General features: G+C 46.5%; 1 long non-coding RNA gene across 1 annotated transcript; it reads left to right on the top strand.

Moving 5' to 3' along the window:
* The first annotated feature begins 20,640 nt into the window (after positions 1-20,640).
* Positions 20,641-21,086, top strand: LOC135050578 (uncharacterized). The gene is made up of 3 exons (XR_010241676.1): positions 20,641-20,714; positions 20,801-20,902; positions 20,989-21,086. It is a non-coding gene; the product is annotated as an uncharacterized LOC135050578 (long non-coding RNA).
* The last annotated feature ends 4,276 nt before the right edge of the window (positions 21,087-25,362 follow it).

Here is a 25,362-nt window from a genome sequence, read left to right as displayed (position 1 = left end):
ACGCAGACGACAATGACGGCCGTATATGTGCCAAAAAAAACGACTGGCATCGACATCGGAAAACACGACAACCATAAAGTCGACTGCTTCGTAACTTTGCGTATATGGATTCAAAAAGTTGCATGAAAATGCACCCGATACAAAACGAGTTTAAACACTACACAAACCGACTCAAACGAATATTAGTAAATATTGGCCCAGGTTTTAGTCCTGGTACCGTTGTCACAACAAGGGCGGGGTTTTTATTCAAGCCTCTTTGTTGTTCCGAAGCCGGACGTCTCGGTCAGACCGATCCTAAATCTAAAAGATCTGAATTTCTTCCTGAAAAGGTTCAAGTTCAAGATGGAATCACTTCGGGCGGTGATTGCCAGTCTGGAGGAGGGGGACATAAAGGATGCTTACCTGCATGTTCCCATTTATCCTCCTCACCAGGCTTATTTGAGATTCGCGATTCAGGATTGCCATTACCAATTCCAGACGTTACCTTTCGGTCTCTCCACAGCGCCGAGGGTATTCACCAAGGTGATGGCGGAGATGATGGTCCTCCTTCGTCAGAAAGGAGTCAATATAATCCCTTATCTGGACGACCTCCTGATAAAGGCGAGATCCAGGGAGCAGTTATTACAAAACATACCCCTCTCCCTGTCAATCATAAATTACCCAAAGTCACAGTTGGAACCGACGACAAGGTTGTCTTTCCTCGGGATGATTCTGGACACAGAAGTTCAGAGAGTATTTCTTCCGCTGGAAAAGGCTCTGGAAATCCAGAAAATGGTAAAACAGATATTGAAACCATCAAGTGTGTCGATCCATCAGTGCATTCGGTTGTTGTGGAAGATTGTGGTGGCCTACGAGGCCATACAGTTTGGCAGGTTCCATGCCAGAGTATTCCAGTGCGACCTGTTGGACAAGTGGTTGGGGTCACACCTACACATGCACAGAAAGATAACCCTGTCGTCAAAAATCAGGATTTCGCTCCTGTGGTGGTTGCACAGCTCTCACCTGCTAGATGGACGCTGGTTCGGGATTAAGGACTGGGTCCTAGTAACCACGGATGCAAGTCTCCGAGGCTGGGGAGCAGTCTCTCAGGGAGAAAACTTTGAGGGACATTGGTCACAACAGGAAGCCTGCCTTCACATAAACGTTCTGGAACTAAGAGTCATTTACAACGGCCTTCAACAAGCGGTGCATCTTCTTCAAGATCGTCCCGTGCAGATCCAGGCGGACAATGTAACAGCAGTCGCATACATAAACAGGCAGGGCGGAACGAAAAGCAGAACGGCAATGGCAGAGGCGAAAAAAAATCCTCCGCTAGGCAGAAAAACATCTACAAGCTCTGTCGGCAATATTCATTCCGGGAGTAGACAACCGGGAAGCAGACTTCCTCAGCAGACACGATCTCCATCCAGGAGAGTGGGGCTTCCACGAAGACGTCTTTGCAGAGGTGACAAGTTTTTGGGGAGTTCCTCAAATAGACGATGGCGTCTCGTCTCAACAAGAAGCTTCAGAGATACTGTTCCAGGTCGAGAGACCCTCAAGCAGTAGCAGTGGATGCACTGGTGACCCAGTGGGTGTTTCCGTCAGTGTATGTTTTCCCTCCACTTCCGCTGATCCCAAAAGTACTCAGGATCATAAGAAAGGCAAGGGTTCGAGCAATCTTCATTGCCCCAGACTGGCCAAGAAGGGCTTGGTACCCAGATCTTCAGCAGTTACTCATAGGAGATCCTGTGCCTCTTCCTCCTCGGGAGAACCTGCTGCAGCAGGGGCCGTGTGTGTACCAAGACTTACTGCGGCTACGTTTGACGGCATGGCTGTTGAGCACCGTATCCTAGCCAGGAAGGGTATTCCTAAGGAGGTCATTCCCACCCTTATTCAGGCCAGAAAGGGAGTAACGTCAAAACATTACCACCGTATTTGGAGAAAATATGTGTCTTGGTGTGAATCCAAGAAAGCTCCTACGGAAGAGTTTCACTTAGGACGTTTTCTCCATTTTTTGCAGGATGGTGTGGAGACGGGCCTACGATTGGGATCAATCAAGGTCCAAATTTCGCCTTGTCAGTGTTCTTCCAAAAACAATTGGCCTCTCTTCCAGAGGTTCAGACCTTCGTGAAAGGGGTTCTGCACATCCAGCCTCCATTCGTGCCTCCAGTGGCACCATGGGACCTTAACGTGGTATTGCAGTTCCTTCAATCGGATTGGTTTGAGCCTCTACAAGAGATAGAGTTGAAGTTTCTCACTTGGAAAGTGGTGATGCTTTTGGCATTGGCATCCGCAAGGTGGGTGTCAGAATTGGGGGCCTTGTCTCACAAGAGCCCTTACCTGATTTTCCATGAAGATAGGGCAGAGTTGCGGACTCGCCAACATTTTCTTCCAAAGGTGGTTTCTGCTTTTCATATAAACCAACCTATTGTGGTGCCAGTAGTTACTGACACATTCACTGATTCAAAGTCTCTAGATGTGGTTAGAGCTTTGAAAATCTATGTTGCTAGAACAGCTCGTATACGGAAAACAGAGGCTCTGTTTGTCCTGTATGATCACAACAAGATTGGCTGTCCTGCTTCCAAGCAGACTAATGCACGTTGGATTAGAAACATGATTCAGCAAGCTCATACTACGGCTGGATTGCCGTTACCGATGTCGGTAAAAGCCCACTCCACTAGGAAGGTGGGCTTATCCTGGGTGGCTGCCCGGGGGGTCTCGGCATTACAACTTTGCCGAGCAGCTACTTGGTCAGGGTCAAACACATTTGCTAAATTCTACAAGTTTGACACCTTGGCCGATGAGGACCTAAAGTTTGGTCAATCGGTGCTGCAGGGTCATCCGCACTCTCCCGCCTGTACTGGAGCTTTGGTATAGGCCCCATGGTCTTGATGTCGTCCCCAGCATCCTCTAGGACGTATGAGAAAATAGGATTTTGATAACCTACTGGTAAATCCATTTCTCCTAGTCCGTAGAGGATGCTGGGTGCCCGTCCCAGTGCGTACTTTACCTGCAGTTTAGTTATTACAGTTACACAAGTTGTGTTATCTTGGTTTCAGCATGTTGCTGCAAAGAGTTCATGCCTGTTGGCGTGTGTTATGTTGAATGCCATGTGTGCGGCATGGTTGAGGGTGTGAGTTGGTAGATATCTCACCACTAGTTAAGTAATTCCTTTCCTCGAAATGTCAGTCTCCCTGGGCACAGTTCCTACAACTGAGGTCTGGAGGAGGGAGTTCACACCCAATGAAAAGTCTTTAGAGTGCCCATGTCTCCTGCGGATCCCGTCTATACCCCATGGTCTGTATGTCGTCCCCAGCATCCTCTACGGACTAGGAGAAAAGGATTTACCGGTAGGTTATCAAAATCCTATTTTTACCCCTAAGTGTAAATCATAGACGTGGTATTCGTCCTTGTGGCGAAAATATCTGAGCGAGATCAGTCCATCATAACTGGATGTATTTCTCGAACATGAAGATGGGGACAGTAATCTGTTTTGGTTGAAGCAGGCAGCGGTTGTGCTACTGTGTGGTGTAGTGTGTATAACAGGAACTTCTATGCGGGGTAATGTGAATAACGAATGCTACTGTGCTGTGTAATGTGAATAACGAAGACTACTGTGTGGTGTAATGTGTATAACGGGAACTACTGTGCGGTGTAATGTGAATAACGAACACTACTGTGCGGTGTAATGTAAATAATGGAGACTACTGTGCTATGTAATGTGAATAACGAAGACTACTGTGTGATGTACTGTATATAACGGGAAATACTGTGCGGTATAATGTGTATAACGGGAACTACTGTGTGGTGTAATGTGAATAACGAACACTACTGTGCAGTGCCGTAACTAGACATTTTAGCGCTGTGTGCAAGAAACAGCATTGGCGCCTCCCCATATGTAAAATAGGGCCAGTGCGTGCCTTATGCGCGTGGCAAAAAATAGGGGCATGGGTTCATGGGGAAGGGGCATGGCCACAAAATAATAACAAATCATAACACCGGTTTGGGGCCCCCTCCCTCAAACAATCTATAGCAATATATTTTCATTGCTGATTCATGCCCTTATATTTGTAATTTATCCTTAAAGTAATGCACCTTACATATTACGCCTCACACTGTAATGCCCCTTACGCATTACGCCACACACAGTAATGCCCCTTACACATTATGCAACACAGAGTAATGCCCCTTACACATTATGCAACACACACTGATACCCCTTACACATTATGCAACACACAGTAATGCTCCTTACACATTATGTCTCACACCGTTATGCCCTTTACACATTATGACACACATGGCGTAATGCCCATTATACATTATGCCACACATTGTAATGCTCCTTACACCTTATGACACACACTGTAATGCCTTACACATTATGCCACACATTGTAATACCAAATATGCCACACTCCGTAATGCCCCTTACAAAACGCACAGTAATGCCCTTTACACATTACGACTCACACACCAATGCCCTTTGCACATTACGCCACACGCCGTAATGCCCTTTACACATTACGCCACACACTGTAATGCCCTTTACACATTACGCCACACACTGTAATGCCCTTTACACATTACGCCACACACTGCAATGCCCTTTACACATTACGCCACACCCTGTAATGTCCATTACACATTGCATCTCACGCCGTCATGCCTCTTACACATGGCAGCCTCATACTTACCAGGAGGCATGTTGAGAGAGAGGCATGTTGACAGAGAGAGGCATGCTGAGAGAGTTATGGGGAGAAAGCGAGAAAGAGAGAGGGGAGAGGCATGGGGAGAGAGAGAGAGGCATTGAGGGAGAGAGAAAGAGAAGAGGCATAGGGAGGGGGGGGAGACATAGGGAGGGAGAGGGAAGAGGCATGGGGAGGGGGGAAAGAGGCATGGGGGAGGGGGAGAAAGGCATGGGGAGAAAGGGGAGGGAGGGGAGAAAGAGGCATGGGGAGGGAGGGGGAGAAAGAGGCCTGGGGAGAGAAGGGGGGAAAGAGGCATGTAAGGGAGAAATGTTGAGTGAGACATGGCAGCCTCATACTTACCAGGCTGGGTGCTCTTTGATGCAACTCCCCCCACTTCCTTGTATTGCTTGTTGTCTTGTGTTTCATGTGCCCAGCACTGACCTAGCTGGCCACCGCACTTACGGAGCTCCATCTCCAAATCCCTGGCCACTGCGGACTGATTGTGGGGTTTTAGCAATCCACGCTCCCTCCCCCATATACTCCCGCATCACACCGTTCACCCCAGCTAAGCGATCCCCCGCCAGGGCCGACCAGCATGTTCCTGTCACTGCAGAAGCCAGTGATTACACAAATTTCCTCTGCTGCTAGCATTCCGGGCATCCCCCGATCCTCTCCTGCAGCTAGCAGCCCGGTGACTTCCTGAGCAGGTCCCGGACTGTAAGACAGCACTGAGATGCAGTACCGTCTGGGGGTTAAGTGCATATGATCAATGAGGTGCTTGATTGTGGACCCCGCATCTCCAGGGTGGTAAGCAGCAGTCCACGCTGCTTCCGGGTATAGGGCCAGGGTCTGACTCTTGAGGCTGGGGAGGGGAGAGGAATGCGGCGGTATACATGGGAGGATGCAGGGGAGAGGATGCCGGCACCTAGCTGCACCGCAGGCAGCAACAAACAGCCCTGTCAGCGGGCAGCACCTGCTTAAATTGCTTAGCCGTAAATCTACTACTGACGCGGGCTGCCCTGTGTTTGTGCCAGTGTCAGTAGCGGAGCCCCGCTCTGGGGCTCAGCGGTACATAGTGCGGCGCTGTGAGGGCTGCCCTGAGCCAGCGCCTACACCCTACACTGGTCAGCAAGCCTGTCAGGGATCCCAGATCACTGCCAGGACATACCTCAGGCCAGTATAATTTAAACAGAGAGTGGGAAGCAGCGCCATGAAAGGGGGCGGAGCTTCTCAGAGCGGACCCAGCAGCGTTCAGTGTCATTTTCCCTGTATGCAGAGACGCTGAAAGGGAGAGCTGTCCTTCCTTATCAACTCCAGCTATCTTGTACGGTACCAGGGGGTTGTAGAAGGAAGGGGGGGGGGGGGGGGGGCTGTGTACAGACTGTGTAACCTATTAAGGTACACAGTCAGCACTGGGTAGTGGCTGTTCTATATCCAAGAAGCGCTGTGTGTGGGTTGGCTCCAATCTCTGTGTCTCTCTTGGCATTCTTGGGGCGAAACTCTGTCTGCCTTTCTGTGTGTGTGTGTGTGTGTGTGTGTGTGTGTGTGTGTGTGTGTGTGTGTGTGTGTGTGTGTGTGTGTGTGTGTGGAGTGTTTGTGGTCTCCATTAAGCTATGTCCAGGGACTCTGTGTCATATGCTGCAGAGGATATGTCCTCTCAGGATGATCCCATTCCATGTAATCAGGATTGCACTGTTTTAGCACAGGTCCCAGCAAGGGAGCCTGAGTTGTTAGTCTCTCTTAAAAGCATGATTTCTCAGATTTCTACTAGAGTTGCACAAAATGAGTCTGCAACTCAGGTTTTACAGAACTCTATGGCTGTTTGGTCTGGTTCTGTTACCTCAGGGCCCCCTGACGTACGCTCCCAAAAACGTGCTCTTGCCCTAATTATGCAGGATGACATGGATACCGATTCTGACACGGCAGACGGTGATGGGGATGTACTGTGGGGGGCGGCATCTCCTGCAAAAGGGGTCCAGTTGATGATAGAGGCCATTAGAGATGTGTTGAATATTGCTGATACAACACCTGAGCAGGTTGAGGAGGCTTACTTCACAGACAATAAGAAAGCCTTGCTAACCTTCCCTGCGTCTAAAGAATTAAATGCTATTTTTGAGAAAGCCCGGGTAAACCCGGAGAAAAAATTTCAGATCCCTAGAAGGGTTCTGGTTGCTTTCCCTTTCCCTTAGGAGGATAGGAAAAAATGGGAACATCCACCCATAGTCGATGCGTCTGTATCCAGACTCTATAAAAAGGTGGTTTCCCCTGTCCCAGGATCTGTTCGCAAAATTTACGCTACGCTCAAATCCATATACACGGCTTCAGGGGCGATACTACGTCCTACTATTGCCTGTGCATGGATTTCCAAAGCTATAGTAAAGTGGTCAGGCACGTTACTTGAAGATTTGGATACAATGGATAAAAGTGATGTTGAATTGTTTTTACGCTACATTCAGGATTCTGCAGGATTTATGGTGGAATCCATGAAAGACCTGGGTTCGATGGCTGCAGGGATATCGTCCATGTCTGTCTCGGCTCGCAGAGGACTTTTGCTGCGCCAGTGGTCTGCCGACGCAGAATCCAGGAGAGGTGTGGAGACCCTACCCTATACAGGTCAGGCTCTCTTTTGGGAAGCGTTGGATGTGTGGATCTCCACGGCTACCACGGGTAAGTCACCTTTTCCTCCCTCAGCTGCCCCGGCTACCAAGAAACCTTTTACTTCTCCTGCATCCAAGTCCTTTCGGGCTACTAAAGCAAGAAAGGCCAAGCCGTCTAACACCTTCGGCCAAATTTCAAGAAACCTGCTGGTTCCCAGGAACAGAAGCCTGCTTCAGGTACGCTTAAGTCCTCCGCATGATGGTGGACCACGCGGCCCGGAGGTAGGGCCGGTGGGGGCGAGACTCAGGCATTTCAGCCACGTCTGGGTGTTGACCGGCCTGGATCCCTGGATACAGGATATTGTGTCCCAGGGGTACAGGCTGGAGTTTCAAGATCTCCCACCTCACCGGTTCTTCAGATCATGCTTACCAGCTTTGCTGGCAGACAGGGCTGTCTTACAGGAAGCCATCCAAAAGTTGGTGGAGTCACAGGTCATTGTACCAGTTCCACCCCATTTGCAGAACAAGGGTTATTATTAGAACCTTTTCGTGGTACCGAAACCGGATGGTTCGGTCAGGCCCATTTTGAACTTAAAATCGCTAAACCCCTTTCTGAGGGAGTTCAAGTTCAAAATGAAGTCTCTGAGGGCGGTGATATCAGGTCTGGAGGAGGGGAAATTCCTGGTATCCCTAGGTATCAAGGATGCATACCTCCACATTCCTCTTTGGCTGCTGCATCAAGCTTTTCTCCGATTCGCACTGTTAGACAGTCATTTTCAGTTCCAGGACTTGCCATTCAGCCTTTCCACAGCACCGAGGGTGTTCACCAAGGTGATGGTGGAGATGATGGTTCTCCTCCGCAGACAAGGGGTGAATATAATCCCGTATCTGGATGATCTGGTGATAAAGGCATCATCCAAGGAGAAGCTGTTACAGGCCATTGTTCTCATGACTCATTTGCTCAGAGAACACAGTTGGATCCTGAATCTTCCGAAATCACATTTGGAACCGACCAGGAGGTTGTCCTTTCTAGGAATGATCCTTGACACGGAAGTGCAGAGGGTATTTCTTCCGGAGGAGAAAGCTTTGGTGATACAAACAATGATCCGGGATGTCCTGAAGCCAGCCCGGGTCTCGGTTCATCAGTGCATTCGCCTTCTGGGGAAGATGGTGGCCTCTTACGAGGCTCTGTAGTACGGGAGGTTTCATGATCTGCCCTTTCAACTGGATCTCCTGGACAACTGGTCGGGATCTCATCTACACATGCACCAGAGGATACGTCTGTCGCCAAAGGCCAGGATTTCACTCCTCTGGTGGCTTCAATTACCTAACCTTCTGGAGGGCCGCAGGTTCGGGATTCAGGACTGGATCCTTCTAACCACGGATGCAAGTCTCCGGGGCTGGGGTGCAGTCACTCAAGGGGAAACCTTCCAAGGAAGGTGGTCAAGCCTGGAAACCGCCTACCGATAAACATTGTGGAACTAAGAGCCATCTACAACGGTCTTCTCCAAGCGGCCCATCTTCAGAGAAACCGGGCCATTCAAGTGCAGTCGCACAATGTAACGACAGTGGCTTACATAAACCGATAGGGCGAAACGAAGAGCAGAGCTGCAATGTCAGAGGTATCAAGAATCATCCTCTGGCCAGAAAAACATGCATTGGCGCTGTCAGCAATCTTCATTCCGGGAGTAGACAACTGGGAAGCGGACTTCCTCAGCAGACATGATCTCCATCCAGGGGAGTGGGGTCTCCATCCGGAGGTGTTCAGGGAGGTAACAGATCTTTGGGGTGTACCTCAAATAGACATGATGGCCTCTCGTCTCAACGCGAAGCTTCTGCGATATTGTTCCAGGTCGAGGGACCCCGCAAGCCGTGGCAGTGGACGCCCTAGTGACTCCGTGGGTGTTCCAGTCGGTGTACGTGTTTCCTCCACTTCCACTCATTCCAAGATTTCTAAAGCTCATAAGGAGAACAAGAGTTCAAGCGATCCTTATTGCTCCAGACTGGCCAAGAAGGACTTGGTACGCGGATCTTCTGGATCTACTGTTAGAAGAGCCGAGGCCTCTTCCTCTTCGGGAGGACCTGCTGCAGCAGGGGCCGTTCACCTATCAAGACTTACCGCGGCTATGTTTGACGGCATGGAGGTTGAACGCCACATATTAGCTCGGAAAGGCATTCCAAACAAGGTTATTCCTACCCTGATACAGGCTAGGAAAGGTGTAACATCTAAACATTACCATTGTATTTGGAAAACATATGTATCTTGGTGTGAGTCCAAGAAGTTTCCTACGGTGGCGTTTCAACTGGGACGTTTTCTCCTCTTCCTGCAAGCAGGTGTGGATATGGGCCTGAGGTTGGTATCTGTAAAGGTCCAGATTTTGGCCTTATCCATTTTCTTCTAGAACCAATTGGCTGCCCTCCCTGAGGTTCAGGCTTTTTTGAAGGGAGTTCTGCACATTCAACCTCCCTTTGTACCGCCTACGGCGCCATGGGATCTTAACGTGGCGTTGCAGTTGCTCCAGTCAGACTGGTTTGAGCCTCTACAGGAGGTTGAGGTCAAGTTTCTCACGTGGAAGGCTGTCACTTTGTTGGCCTTAGCTTCTGCTAGACATGTGTCGGAGTTGGGGGCTTTGTCCTGTAAAAGCCCCTACTTGATCTTCCATGAAGATAGAGCTGAGCTCCGGACACGTCAGCAGTTCCTTCCGAAGGTTGTGTCGGCATTTCATATCAACCAACCTATTGTGGTACCAGTTGCGACTGACTCAATTTAATCTAAGTCCTTAGATGTTGTAAGGGCTCTAAAAATCTATGTGAAGAGGACTGCTCGTCACAGAAAATCGGACTCTCTATTTGTCCTGTATGATCCCAAGAAAATTGGGTGTTCTGCTTCTAAGCAGACGATCTCTCGCTGGATCAGGTTCACTATCCAGCATGTGTATTCTACGGCAGGCTTGTCCTACGTCTGTTAAGGCCCACTCTACTCGTAAGGTGGATTCTTCCTGGGCGGCTGCCTGGGGTGTCTCGGCTTTACAACTCTGCCGAGCGGCTACTTGGTCTGGGTCGAACACGTTTGCAAAGTTCTATAAGTTCGATACTTTGGCCTCTGAGGACCTAAAGTTTGGTCAATCAGTTCTGCAGGAGCCTCCGCGCTCTCCCTCCCGTTCTGGGAGCTTTGGTACTTCCCATGGTACTAATGCGGACCCCAGCATCCTCTAGAGAGAGAAAATAGGATTTTTATTACCTACCGGTAAATCCTTTTCTCGTAGTCCGTAGAGGATGCTGGGCGCCCGACCAGCGCTTCGTTTTCCTGCAGCGGTTATCTGGTTCAGTACAACTTTGTTTTTAGTTGAGTACTGCATTGTTACTTGGTAAGTAATGTTTCAGCGGTTGCTGAGTTTCAAGCTAGTTAGCTCGGTTTGCCTTGTATGTGTGAGCTGGTATGAATCTCATCACTATCTGTGTACAATCCTTCTCTCGAAGATGTCTGTCTCCTCGGGCACAGTTTCTAGACTGAGTCTGGTAGGAGGGGCATAGAGGGAGGAGCCAGCCCACACTCTCAAACTCTTAAAGTGCCAATGGCTCCTATTGGACCCGTCTATACCTCCAATGGTACTAATGTGGACCCCAGCATCCTCTACGGACTACGAGAGAAGGATTTACCATTAGGTAATTAAAATCCTATTTCTCTATCGTCCTAGTGGATGCTGGGGTTCCTGAAAGGACCATGGGGTTCCTGAAAGGACCATGGGGAATAGCGGCTCCGCAGGAGACAGGGCACAAAAAGTAAAGCTTTTCCAGATCAGGTGGTGTGCACTGGCTCCTCCCCCTATGACCCTCCTCCAGACTCCAGTTAGATTTTTGTGCCCGGCCGAGAAGGGTGCAATCTAGGTGGCTCTCCTAAAGAGCTGCTTAGAAAAAGTTTAGCTTAGGTTTTTTATTTTACAGTGAGTCCTGCTGGCAACAGGATCACTGCAACGAGGGACTGAGGGGAGAAGAAGTGAACTCACCTGCGTGCAGGATGGATTGGCTTCTTGGCTACTGGACATCAGCTCCAGAGGGACGATCACAGGTACAGCCTGGATGGTCACCGGAGCCGCGCCGCCGGCCCCCTTGCAGATGCTGAAGTCAGAAGAGGTCCAGAATCGGCGGCTGAAGACTCCTGCAGTCTTCTAAAGGTAGCGCACAGCACTGCAGCTGTGCGCCATTTTCCTCTCAGCACACTTCACACGCAGTCACTGAGGGTGCAGGGCGCTGGGGGGGGGCGCCCTGGGAGGCAAATGTAACCTATATAAAGGCTAAAAATACCTCACATATAGCCCCCAGAGGCTATATGGAGATATTTAACCCCTGCCTGGATTCACTAAATAGCGGGAGACGAGCCCGCCGGAAAAGGGGCGGGGCCTATCTCCTCAGCACACGGCGCCATTTCCTCTCACAGCTCCGCTGGTCAGGACGGCTCCCAGGTCTCTCCCCTGCACTGCACTACAGAAACAGGGTAAAACAGAGAGGGGGGGCAAATTTATGGCGATATTTTGATATATATAAAGCAGCTATAAGGGAGCACTTATTATAAGGCTATCCCTGTTATATATAGCGCTTTTGGTGTGTGCTGGCAAACTCTCCCTCTGTCTCCCCAAAGGGCTAGTGGGTCCTGTCTTCGTTAGGAGCATTCCCTGTGTGTCTGCTGTGTGTCGGTACGTGTGTGTCGACATGTATGAGGACGATATTGGTGTGGAGGCGGAGCAATTGCCAAATATGAGGATGTCACCCCCTAGGGAGTCGACACCAGAATGGATGCCTTTATTTATGGAACTACGGGATAGTGTCAACACGCTAAAGCAGTCGTTTGACGACATGAGACGGCCGGACAATCAATTAGTGCCTGTCCAGGCGACTCAAACACCGTCAGGGGCTGTGAAACGCCCTTTGCCTCAGTCGGTCGACACAGACCCAGACGCAGGCACTGACTCCAGTGGTGACGGTGACGAATCAACCGTATTTTCCAGTAGGGCCACACGTTATATGATTTTGGCAATGAAGGAGGCGTTACATTTAGCTGATACTACAGGTACCACTAAACAGGGTATTATGTGGGGTGTGAAAAAACTACCTATAGTTTTTCCTGAATCAGAAGAATTAAATGACGTGTGTAATGAAGCGTGGGTTGCCCCTGATAAAAAGCTGATAATTTCAAAGAAATTATTGGCATTATACCCTTTCCCGCCAGAGGTTAGGGAGCGCTGGGAAACACCTCCTAGGGTGGACAAGGCGCTAACACGCTTATCTAAACAAGTGGCGTTACCCTCTCCTGAGACGGCCGCACTTAAAGATCCATCAGATAGGAGGATGGAAAATATCCAAAAAAGTATATACACACATGCAGGTGTTATACTACGACCAGCTATAGCGACTGCCTGGATGGGCAGTGCTGGGGTAGTTTGGTCAGAGTCCCTGATTGAAAATGTTGATACCCTGGACAGGGACAATATTTTACTGTCGTTAGAACAAATAAAGGATGCATTTCTTTATATGCGTGATGCACAGAGGGATATCTGCACACTGGCATCACGGGTAAGTGCTATGTCCATTTCGGCCAGAAGAGCTTTATGGACGCGACAGTGGACAGGCGATGCGGATTCAAAACGACATATGGAAGTTTTGCCGTATAAAGGGGAGGAGTTATTTGGAGTCGGTCTATCAGATTTGGTGGCCACGGCTACAGCCGGGAAATCCACCTTTCTACCTCAAGTCACTCCCCAACAGAAAAAGGCACCGACTTTTCAACCGCAGCCCTTTCGTTCCTTTAAAAATAAGAGAGCAAAGGGCTATTCATATCTGCCACGAGGCAGAGGTCGAGGGAAGAGACAGCAACAGGCAGCTCCTTCCCAGGAACAGAAGCCTTCCCCGGCTTCTACAAAAGCCTCAGCATGACGCTGGGGCTTCTCAAGCGGACTCGGGGACGGTGGGTGGTCGTCTCAAAAATTACAGCGCGCAGTGGGCTCACTCGCAGGTAGATCCCTGGATCCTGCAGATAATATCTCAGGGGTACAGGTTGGAATTAGAGACAGATCCACCTCGCCGTTTCCTGAAGTCTGCTTTACCAACGTCCCCCTCCGAAAGGGAGACGGTTTTGGAAGCCATTCACAAGCTGTACTCTCAGCAGGTGATAGTCAAGGTACCTCTTCTACAACAAGGGAAGGGGTATTATTCCACTCTTTTTGTGGTACCGAAGCCGGATGGCTCGGTAAGGCCTATTCTAAATCTGAAGTCCTTGAACCTGTACATAAAGAAGTTCAAGTTTAAGATGGAGTCACTCAGAGCAGTGATAGCGAACCTGGAAGAGGGGGACTTTATGGTATCCTTGGACATCAAGGATGCGTATCTCCACGTTCCAATTTACCCCTCACACCAGGGGTACCTCAGGTTCGTTGTACAAAACTGTCACTATCAGTTTCAGACGCTGCCGTTCGGATTGTCCACGGCACCTCGGGTCTTTACAAAGGTAATGGCCGAGATGATGATTCTTCTTCGAAGAAAAGGCATATTAATTATCCCATACTTGGACGATCTCCTAATAAGGGCAAGGTCCAGAGAACAACTAGAGATGGGATTAGCACTGTCGCAAGAAGTGCTAAAACAGCACGGGTGGATTCTGAATATTCCAAAATCCCAGTTAATGCCGACAACTCGTCTGCTGTTCCTAGGGATGATTCTGGACACGGTTCAGAAAAAGGTTTTTCTCCCGGAGGAAAAAGCCAAGGAGTTATCCGAGCTTGTCAGGAACCTCCTAAAACCAGGAAAGGTGTCTGTACATCAATGCACAAGAGTCCTGGGAAAAATGGTGGCTTCTTACGAAGCAATTCCATTCGGCAGATTCCACGCAAGAATTTTCCAAAGGGATCTGTTGGACAAATGGTCAGGGTCGCATCTTCAGATGCACCTGCGGATAACCCTGTCTCCAAGGACAAGGGTGTCTCTTCTGTGGTGGTTGCAGAGGGCTCATCTATTGGAGGGCCGCAGATTCGGCATACAGGATTGGATCCTGGTGACCACGGACGCCAGCCTGAGAGGCTGGGGAGCAGTCACACAAGGAAGAAACTTCCAGGGAGTATGGACGAGCCTGGAAACGTCTCTTCACATAAACATTCTGGAACTAAGAGCAATATACAATGCTCTAAGCCAGGCAGAACCTCTGCTTCAGGGAAAACCGGTGTTGATCCAGTCGGACAACATCACGGCAGTCGCCCATGTGAACAGACAGGGCGGCACAAGAAGCAGGAGTGCAATGGCAGAAGCTGCAAGGATTCTTCGCTGGGCAGAGAATCATGTGATAGCACTGTCAGCAGTGTTCATCCCGGGAGTGGACAACTGGGAAGCAGACTTCCTCAGCAGACACGATCTTCACCCGGGAGAGTGGGGACTTCATCCAGAAGTCTTCCACTTGCTGGTAACCCGTTGGGAAAGACCAATGGTGGACATGATGGCGTCTCGCCTCAACAAAAAACTGGACAGGTATTGCGCCAGGTCAAGAGATCCGCAGGCAATAGCTGTGGACGCGCTGGTAACGCCTTGGGTGTACCAGTCGGTGTATGTGTTTCCTCCTCTGCCTCTCATACCAAAAGTATTGAGAATTATACGGCAAAGAGGCGTAAGGACGATACTAGTGGTTCCGGATTGGCCAAGAAGGACTTGGTACCCGGAACTTCAAGAGATGATCACGGAAGATCCGTGGCCTCTACCTCTAAGGAGGGACTTGCTTCAGCAGGGTCCCTGTCTGTTTCAAGACTTACCGCGGCTGCGTTTGACGGCATGGCGGTTGAACGCCGGATCCTAAAGGAAAAAGGCATGCCGGAAGAAGTCATTCCTACTTTGATTAAAGCAAGGAAGGAAGTAACCGTGCAACATTATCACCGAATTTGGCGAAAATATGTTGCGTGGTGCGAAGATCGGAGTGCTCCGACGGAGGAATTTCAACTGGGTCGATTCCTACATTTCCTGCAATCAGGATTGTCTATGGGTCTCAAATTGGGATCTATTAAGGTTCAAATTTCGGCCCTGTCGATTTTCTTTCAAAAAGAATTGGCTTCAGTCCCTGAAGTCCAGACCTTTGTTAAGGGAGTGCTACATATACAGCCTCCTGTGGTGCCTCCAGTGGCACCGTGGGATCTCAATGTGGTTTTGGACTTTCTAAAATCTCATTGGTTTGAACCACTAAAGAAGGTGGATTTGAAATATCTCACTTGGAAAGTGACCATGCTTCTAGCCCTGGCTTCGGCCAGGAGAGTGTCAGAACTGGCAGCTTTATCTTACAAAAGCCCATATCTGATTTTCCATTCGGACAGGGCAGAACTGCGGACTCGTCCGCATTTTCTCCCTAAGGTGGTGTCAGCATTTCATCTGAACCAGCCTATTGTAGTGCCTGCGGCTACAAGTGACTTGGAGGACTCCAAGTTACTGGACGTTGTCAGAGCATTAAAAATATATATTGCAAGGACAGCTGGAGTCAGAAAATCTGACTCGTTGTTTATATTGTATGCACCCAACAAGATGGGTGCTCCTGCGTCTAAGCAGACGATTGCTCGTTGGATCTGTAGCACAATCCAACTTGCACATTCTGTGGCAGGCCTGCCACAGCCTAAATCTGTAAAGGCCCACTCCACAAGGAAGGTGGGTTCATCTTGGGCGGCTGCCCGAGGGGTCTCGGCATTACAACTTTGCCGAGCAGCTACGTGGTCAGGGGAGAACACGTTTGTAAAATTTTACAAATTTGATACTCTGGCTAAGGAGGACCTGGAGTTCTCTCATTCGGTGCTGCAGAGTCATCCGCACTCTCCCGCCCGTTTTGGGAGCTTTGGTATAATCCCCATGGTCCTTTCAGGAACCCCAGCATCCACTAGGACGATAGAGAAAATAAGATTTTACTTACCGATAAATCTATTTCTCGGAGTCCGTAGTGGATGCTGGGCGCCCATCCCAAGTGCGGATTATCTGCAATAATTGTACATAGTTATTGTTAACTGATTCGGGTTATTGTTGAAGGAAGCCATCTTTCAGAGGCTCCGCTGTTATCATACTGTTAACTGGGTTTAGATCACAAGTTGTACGGTGTGATTGGTGTGGCTGGTATGAGTCTTACCCGGGATTCAAAATCCTCCCTTATTGTGTACGCTCGTCCGGGCACAGTACCTAACTGGAGTCTGGAGGAGGGTCATAGGGGGAGGAGCCAGTGCACACCACCTGATCTGGAAAAGCTTTACTTTTTGTGCCCTGTCTCCTGCGGAGCCGCTATTCCCCATGGTCCTTTCAGGAACCCCATGGTCCTTTCAGGAACCCCAGCATCCACTACGGACTCCGAGAAATAGATTTATCGGTAAGTAAAATCTTATTTTTTTGTCATGCACCTTCCCTATTTCAATTCTCTTTCTGGCACAGGGCACCAAAAATTTCTATTTACGGCTCTGACTAAATCACTGAAAAAGAAGATTTTTCCAGTAAACTTTCAGGAGCCCTCTGTGGTGTGGGACATTGGGTACAGTAAGAAAAACCTCTTTTATATCTATCTTTATGTAACAACACCCCATGTTCTAAGTAATGGAAATCTGGTAAACCTTGCATTCAAAACTTTTTTGTTTTAAATTTCAAGAAATTAAGTTAAGGACTTGTCTGACAGAATTCTCATGCTTTTTTATAGGGAAAGGTCTATCCCTTGGAATATTGATTGTCATATTCTATATCACCTTGGACCAGAGCTAATATCATCATTACTTGAGCAGAGGGCTTCCAGTTCCTTCAACAAGGTAAAAACTCTTTCAATGGAAGGTTTAACCCATGTCAATCTACCTGTAGCAATCTTTGCGGTAATCTGCTGCCACATACATAGGTGAAGGGAGGGAGGAGATAAATGTACTATGCATTGTAAAGCGCAACGGAATATACTGCACTATGGCCCTCATTCCGAGTTGATCGCAGCAGTTCATCGCATCGCAAATGTAAAAAAATCGCAAACTGCGCATGCGCGAAAGCAGAAATGCGCATGCGTAAAGGGAGCGATACGACGCTTGTGCAAAATTACTAACTGAAAATCAACTCGTACTACATCACCGAAAACATGGAGTGAAGGAGGTGTGGCAGAGGCTCGGCTTCGCTATCTAACGAAATGGGCGTGAAAGTGGGCGGCTAGTGTGGGAGTATGCAACCGGCAGTAGGCGTGTTTTGTGCAGAAATGCGTAGCCGATGGTAAAAAGTACACAACAAATGTTCGCTATCTTGACGCAGCCGAGGAGTAATAGGCCCTACACACTGGCCGATTTTCTGAAAGATATGAACGATCTCGTTCATAAATGAACGAGAACTCGTTCATATCTTTCAGTGTGGAGACTCCAGCGATGAACGATGCGCGGCCCCGCGCTCGTTCATCGCTGGTCTCCCGTCGGCTGTGCATGCAGGCCAATATGGACGATCTCGTCCATATTTGCCTGCACTTCAATGCAGCCGCGTGACGGGGGGAGTGAAGAAACTTCACTCCCCCCGTCACTGCCCCCCCGCCGCCGGGTCGCTCGTCGGCCGTTTCAGCCGTCGGGCACCTCGGCGGCGCATCGTTAAATGAGTAGGGCCCTTTAGTCTGCAGCTACTCAGCACTTGCGAAGTACTGTTACAAGTGTGTCTGCCCTAATTAGCAATTTATTGGCAAATGAATTCACCTGTTGACCAATTACTTGCCAAACACTGCAGTTACAAATGACATCAAACAGCAATTGTATGCCCACATAACAATTTTAAATTTACCAGGTATAAATCTGACACACTCACAAATAATGCACTGTATTTTAATTATTTGGTGAAATACTTTGATGTTAACTGCATGTTTTAATTATTTGATGAATACTTTGCAATTTAATCAAGTGTGAATTAACCAACTTGTTAACTACATCAGCTAAATGTTCTCGACATAGACATCTTCCTTTGTACATACCAAATAACATGAGCTACATAATGCAGCCTACACTTAATGTTACTTAATACAAATTTTTTATTTGTTTGTGGGAATATGTGTCCATATCTAATACTATGCCATGTTGCCCCTAGTAACCCAAGTCCAAATCGAATGTTTGTATTTTTTATATGCCCAGTTAAGTGTTGTGCAAGGCATACATTTTTACAATTATAATATTCAATGTTTGTATGAATATTCTGATTGTTCCCTTGTTCCACAAATGTCAATATGCCATGTTAAAGTTTACAGGGCACAGTTTTCCAGAGTGCATAACCTTTAATAAAACACACAAACAATTTTTTTTATTTTTTTTATTTAACTTCAATAAATAAAAGTAAAGCAGCAACACAACATGGCTACAAATGAGTATCACATACAAAGATGGACATAGCAACAAGCAGATGGCAGTGCCAAATTTAACATAGCAGAACCTATACTATGGTAACCCCATCTTCTGACAAAATATGATGTTTAATATTTACTACATATATGTTGTGAACCCCCAGCCAGACGATACTTTTAGGGCAACTGAGGTCGATTCTGGAACCACAGTGGCAGAGACACTAGGTCCCCCCGCCTCAGCCTCAGCCACATAACCCTCCTCTGACTCTACCTGCTCACCCACCTGTGCTGTGTTATGTTAAAAGAAAATAGAAGAATGTTTGGAAAAAGGGAAGAAAAAAACAACATTAGACTTTTGGAACCACTAAATTTCTTTTTTCGGTTTATGTGTGTAAACTTACCTGGCAAGTCATGTGGATTCACTATTTCAGGCAGGTCCGTGTCCATATGAGACACCCCACCCGCCTCCTCGTAGCTCACACAGTCCATCGCTAGCTCCTCAAGATCTGTGTATTTCACAGTGGCAGCTGGACCTCCCCCTGTTGCCCTCGAGGCATTCCACTCCGCAGACCTCTTGCCCTTCAGGCGGGATTTGAAGTCGGCCAACTACATATGTGATGAGAATTAGGGGCGAGGGACATAAAAGTTAAGAATACCTGTTTTTCTTGATAGTACACATGTTATGTATTTGGTTGCTATAGGCAACATCACATCTAGCTAAGTTTGTATTAATAATTTGGGCAGAAAATGGTGTGTCAATATACACTTACCATCTTCTAACTTCCTGTGATGTGCAGACAATTGAGCCGACTTCATTAACAGAATCAGTGATGTCCCTCCAGATTCTATCTTTGGATGCAGCACCCATGTTTTTGCTGCCTCGATGAATTTTTGCCATGGCCTGTGTGACCAAAACACGTAACTCCCTCTTAGTGAAGGCGGACTGTCTTCTTCGTTTTTTTGATGTAGCCTGTGAGCTATTGTCCTGACCCTCCTCACCATCTTCCTCTTCACTAGCTGCTTGTGTACTTTGGGTTTGAGATGGTAGTCCTGAATCTCCCTCAGTTTCCCCAGTATCTATGTGTGGCACGGGATTCACTCCTAACTCCTGTGTATCAGAAGATGGAGTTTGAACAGTACTGGGTCCTGCACTTTCAACATCCGCACTGGCAGCTTCCAGCATCTGCCTCCGCCTTTCTAGGCGCCTATGTGTCAAAGCGGACATCTGCTGCTGCACCATCTCCATCTCTACTGCCATCTGCTCATGAGTAGCCATGTTGCTGCTGGCATGTGTGTTTGCACAGGTGTCTAGCGATTTATAGCTGCGTGTGATTTCGAGTGCGGTAATTCGCACAGGTGTCAATTATGCTAATACTTCCAGTAATTGTTGTCCTGGCTATTTAAAAGCCTTGACTGCAGCCTGTGTGAGTGGGTGTATGATGAGAATTTGTGAAAGACACAATCAAGGTGGACGTGGTGCCTAGCACATTTCAGAGTGAGTTTTTATTGCAGTATATAGCATAAAAATTAGCGTTTGTTAGCTTGCACATTTCTTACTGTTGTGTTGCGGATGGCGTATTTAACACATCTGTTTTTTGTATTTTAGAATAAAAAAGTATATTACCAAACCAAGTATGTATGGGTGTACAATGGTCCTTTGTAGTGGTTTAAAATGTTTTTTTTTTTTTGGTGTTTAATGTTTATTTTATTATATTTGTTTACATGTAGTATCTAATAGTTATGTTACATGTAATTTGCAGTGTTCCCGTTCTAGTGGTGAGAGTGGTTTTTTAAATTCTTATTGGCCATTTCTCTCTCTTGTAGGTGTCTCTATTGTTAATTTGTTGTTTAAAAGTTTTGAAGAGCCAAAGTAGGCCAGTTTTCTTTTCTTCTTACCAACCAAGTGTTCCTTTATATTCTGAGCAGGTAAGTTGCCTGTCCCTGGGTGGCATGGTGCGGGTTTGGTGAGAGTGTGTATGTTATTTCTTATTGGCCATTTCTCTCTCTTGTAGGTGTCTCTATTGTTAATTTGTTGTTTAAAAGTTTGGAGAGCCAAAGTAGGCCAGTTTTCTTTTCTTCTTACCAACCAAGTGTTCCTTTATATTCTGAGCAGGTAAGTTGCCTGTCCCTGGGTGGCATGGTGTGGGTATGGTGAGAGTGTGTATGTTATTTCTTATTAGCCATTTCTCTCTCTTGTAGGTGTCTCTATTGTTAATTTGTTGTTTAAAAGTTTTGGAGAGCCAAAGTAGGCCAGTTTTCTTTTCTTCTTACCAACCAAGTGTTCCTTTATATTCTGAGCAGGTAAGTTGCCTGTCCCTGGGTGGCATGGTGTGGGTTTGGTGAGAGTGTGTATGTTATTACTTATTGGCCATTTCTCTCTCTTGTAGGTGTCTCTATTGTTAATTTGTTGTTTAAAAGTTTTGGAGAGCCAAAGTAGGCCAGTTTTCTTTTCTTCTTACCAACCAAGTGTTCCTTTATATTCTGAGCAGGTAAGTTGCCTGTCCCTGGGTGGCATGGTGTGGGTTTGGTGAGAGTGTGTACGTTATTTCTTATTGGCCATTTCTCTCTCTTGTAGGTGTCTCTATATTTTTTTTTTTTAGTTTTTTTTGCCGAAGTAGGCCTGTTTTGTTTGGTGTTTTGGTGCATAGTTTTGTGTTGGTTTTCTGAGCAGGTAAGTGGCCTATTTTGGGGGGGGGGTTGTGTTAAAAACAAAACATACTTAGTAGTTATTTAATATCTTGTTGCAGTAATTATATGGGTATGTTTTTTTGCAAAAACGCTTTGTTATTTCTGATGATAACCTATGTTGTAGGTACTTTGCTAACTGTGGATTAATGTTTGTTTTTTGTGTTTTTTGTTCCGTATTTTCATCATGAAGATATGGAGTACGCTCCTGCAGTAAGTGAACACCCACATTGTTTTTTCTTTTAAAATTTATGTCAATGTGTTGTGTTAATTGAATGTGTGTTTTAATGATTCTTACCTTCATTTGAAGTTGGTGATGTCCATTCATGTGGCAGCGGAAGCCCTCCCACCCCAACCCACGGAACCACTCCCACCCCAACCGGCGCAAGCCCTCCAACCCCAACCGGCTCCTCATCCTCCAAGGCAACGGAGGCGTGCAAGGCCACCAATTTTCCGTACCCGTGTCCTCCTTTTTGGGATGCCTGATGATGTTGTGTTGCACAGATACAGACTGCCACCTCATCTAATCCTAGACACTCTCTCCATAATAGAGAGTGATCTAGAACAATCCATTAGGTGTCCGACAGCAATACCAGCATTGACACAATTCCTTGCTGTGTTACATTTTTTGGCCACTGGTTCGTACCAGCATTTCGTAGGAGATCTGGTTGGCATGTCGCAGGGCCAGTTCAGTAAGGTCCTGCGGCGTGTCAGCCAAGCTTTCCTAACACGAGTTAAGCAATTTATATCAATGCCTTTGGATGTTGGTGCCCTGGCTGTGGTGAAGCGGCAATTTCAGGAAGGGGGTAGTCGCTTCCCACACGTTATTGGGGTTGTGGATGGGACACATGTTGCTATTGTTGCGCCAAGACATAATGAAGAAATCTTTAGAAACAGGAAACTGTTTCATTCTCTGAATGTAATGGTTGTTTGTGGCCCATCCCTCCAGATCCTGTCCCTGAATGCTAAGTTCCCTGGGAACTCCCATGATGCCCATGTCATTAGACAATCAGGGATATGGCAAAGATTAAGAACGATGGAAGGCCAAGACATGTGGCTATTGGGTGAGTTTTTTATATTTCATTATTGGAACAGTCATATTGTTGGAATTACATTCTTTAATGTTGCTTTTATCCTTTTCCTATTCTCATATTATCAAACAGGAGACCGTGGATATCCTTGCACCCCCTGGCTCATGACTCCTTACAGTAAACCCAGGCCAGGACCACAGTTGGCATTTAACTCCGCGCTTACTGCCACTAGACAGCTGGTGGAGCGCACGATTGGTGTTCTTAAAGGGCGTTTTCGTGTGCTCCACCGCACTGGTGGCAACATCATGTATTCGCCGGAGATGGTAAGTAAAATTGTGGTCCTGTGCGCTATCCTACATAACATCGCTGTAAAGAGTCGTGTAGAGCTTCCCCAAACGGAGGAATTGCCGGATGAGGAGCCAGGGGTTGGCCGGACATTCCGCGGGGGGAGTGTTTCCCGCTGGGGGAATGCTGTAAGGGCACGAATTGTGCGTGATTATTTCAGGTATATATATTTTTTTTAAGGTTTTGTCTACCCAAACTGTCTGTACGTGTTTACTTTTTTGGACTGATATTAAGAAAAATGAGAACTCTAGTGCGCAATTAAGACGAAGTGCAGCCCAAATGAGTGTAACAAAAGTGTACATCCAAAACACTGAAATCAGACAATATAAACAAGGTGTTACACACACATGTGGCGCTCAAAGGACAAATTATTCCACCATAGATTATGAATAAAGTGACAATAATCACCCTAATTGGTAATGGTCCTCCGTTCTTGTATTGGACCTAGAAGAAAAAAGTGACCACCTTCACAACGTAATTAGTGGTAGTTGGGGCACAGAAACAGAAAGAAAATGGAAAGTGCAGTATCCTTTTTAAGTTGTTTGGATTTAGTCAATTAGTGCACTTACAAATATACGAGTATATATCAGCATTTAACAGATGATTCCACTGGTGTGAGATGTTAACTTTCAGATGAATCAGAATACTTGAGTCTGCAAGACAGAATATACTTGCCTCCTCATAGTATGTGCAGTCTGACGAAGGACTTTAATAGTCAGAAACGCGTTAAGTGCTTGTTCTCCCAAAAACTCTGACCCACAAGGGAACCTGACAGCTCCACGACAACCATCTGGATGATCTGTTTGAATATCTACATCCGCTTCCAGTGGGACTTATGAGTCTGTGTGCTGCTTGCTGAGCTGCTGTGCCCCCTTTGGGATCATTGTACCATGCCTATGAATCCTTTATGTTTGTAAGTGCATCTTGTATTAAATGTGTGTTTTATTACATAGACTATTGCACTATATTTCTTTACTTGCACTCCTGCACATACTATGAGGAGGCAAGTATATTCTGTCTTGCAGACTCAAGTATTCTGATTCATCTGAAAGGTAACATCTCACACCAGTGGAATCATCTGTGAAATGCTGATATATACTCGTATATTTGTAAGTGCACTAATTGACTAAATCCAAACAACTTAAAAAGGATACTGCACTATCCATTTTCTTTCTGTTTCTGTGCCCCAACTACCACTAATTACGTTGTGGAGGTGGTCACTTTTTTCTTCTAGGTCCAATACAAGAACGGAGGACCATTACCAATTAGGGTGATTATTGTCACTTTATTCATAATCTATGGTGGAATAATTTGTTCTTTGAGCGCCACATGTGTGTGTAACACCTTGTTTATATTTTTTGGACTGATGGTATTTAGTTAGCTTGGTAAATTTCAGAGTGTGTTTCTTGGGTTTAGTGAGTATTTATTATTGTTTCATTACATAATTAATCTGCAATGTTCTCCTTATCATGTTTGTTGTTTTATATTGTTATAGACAATGGTATTACTGTTTTTTTTTGTTTTTGCTTACTGTTTTGAATTTGTGATAATTGTGTTCTTAACCAACAATAACCGTGTTTTTTGTTTTATTTATTTCTTGGGGTATGTTTGGCTTGTGCATCTGCTTACAATAAAACTGAAACAAAATCTGATCGAAAAAACATAAACTTTGTGACTTTGTGTAGCTGATTGTTCCTGCAAAATGTGGTGAGTACACAGATTTCAACACTTTTGAGTTTTGTATTATCTCAAAAATGCCTTTTTTAATAACATTTTTTGGGGCTCTCTCTCTGTCTCTCTCTCTCTGTCTCTCTCTCTCTCTATATATATATATATATATATATATATATATTTTTTTTTTTTTGTGATATTTAATTTTTGTTTTATATATATATATATATATATATATATATATATATGGAGACTTATCTGATTTTGAATAGCGGACATATATTAATGTTATATGTGTGTGTATGTATCTATAGAACTATCTAGAGACATATATCTAAACATTGTCATTTTTTTTTTTTTTGCTTTTATCCTACAAACCTACAATGCTATTAATTTAGAAGCATGACTTTTGAATTCAAATGTAATATAATAATTGTGTGTGTGTGTGTGTGTGTGTGTGTGTGTGTCCGCTGGTGTGAATCTCCGCTAATGCGAACTGTACCCACTGTTCTGCACATTAATGTCCACATATCAATAAAGTTTAATATAGATGACACCATACAATTACAACCAATCAAATGCCACCACACACTATAAATATATGCCCATGTATGGAAAACGCCATTGGCACCATGCGCGCAGCTGCATTTACACGGCAGGAGCTGCGCGTATTGACAGCAGTCATGGACCGCCGCGTAGGCCGTGCAGGGCCCTTTATACCCAATAGGGTTAAGTGCGAGGCCTACGCGGAGGTCCGCCGCATACTGCGGACACGCACCCGTACCAGGCGATCAATTATCCAATTGGAAAGGCGGTGGAGTGACCTCCGCCGTCGCACGCCGGACCTGTTGGTGGAACTGCGGCAAGAAATTCGCAGTCGACGTAGATGCAGTAAGTGTAACACATTACACTAAATGTTTATTACACTGAGATTAGTAGCAGAAACTTTAACTATAAAGACTGCACATTTTCACTAAGAAGTGATATAGTGTGAAAATTAGCAGACTGTGTAATTACACTAACGTATCA

Source organism: Pseudophryne corroboree, chromosome 2, assembly GCF_028390025.1.
Source record: "Pseudophryne corroboree isolate aPseCor3 chromosome 2, aPseCor3.hap2, whole genome shotgun sequence".
NCBI classification, from domain to species: Eukaryota; Metazoa; Chordata; class Amphibia; order Anura; family Myobatrachidae; genus Pseudophryne; species Pseudophryne corroboree.
Note: the sequence above shows the minus strand (reverse complement) of the source record. Positions and strands in the feature narration are given on the sequence as shown.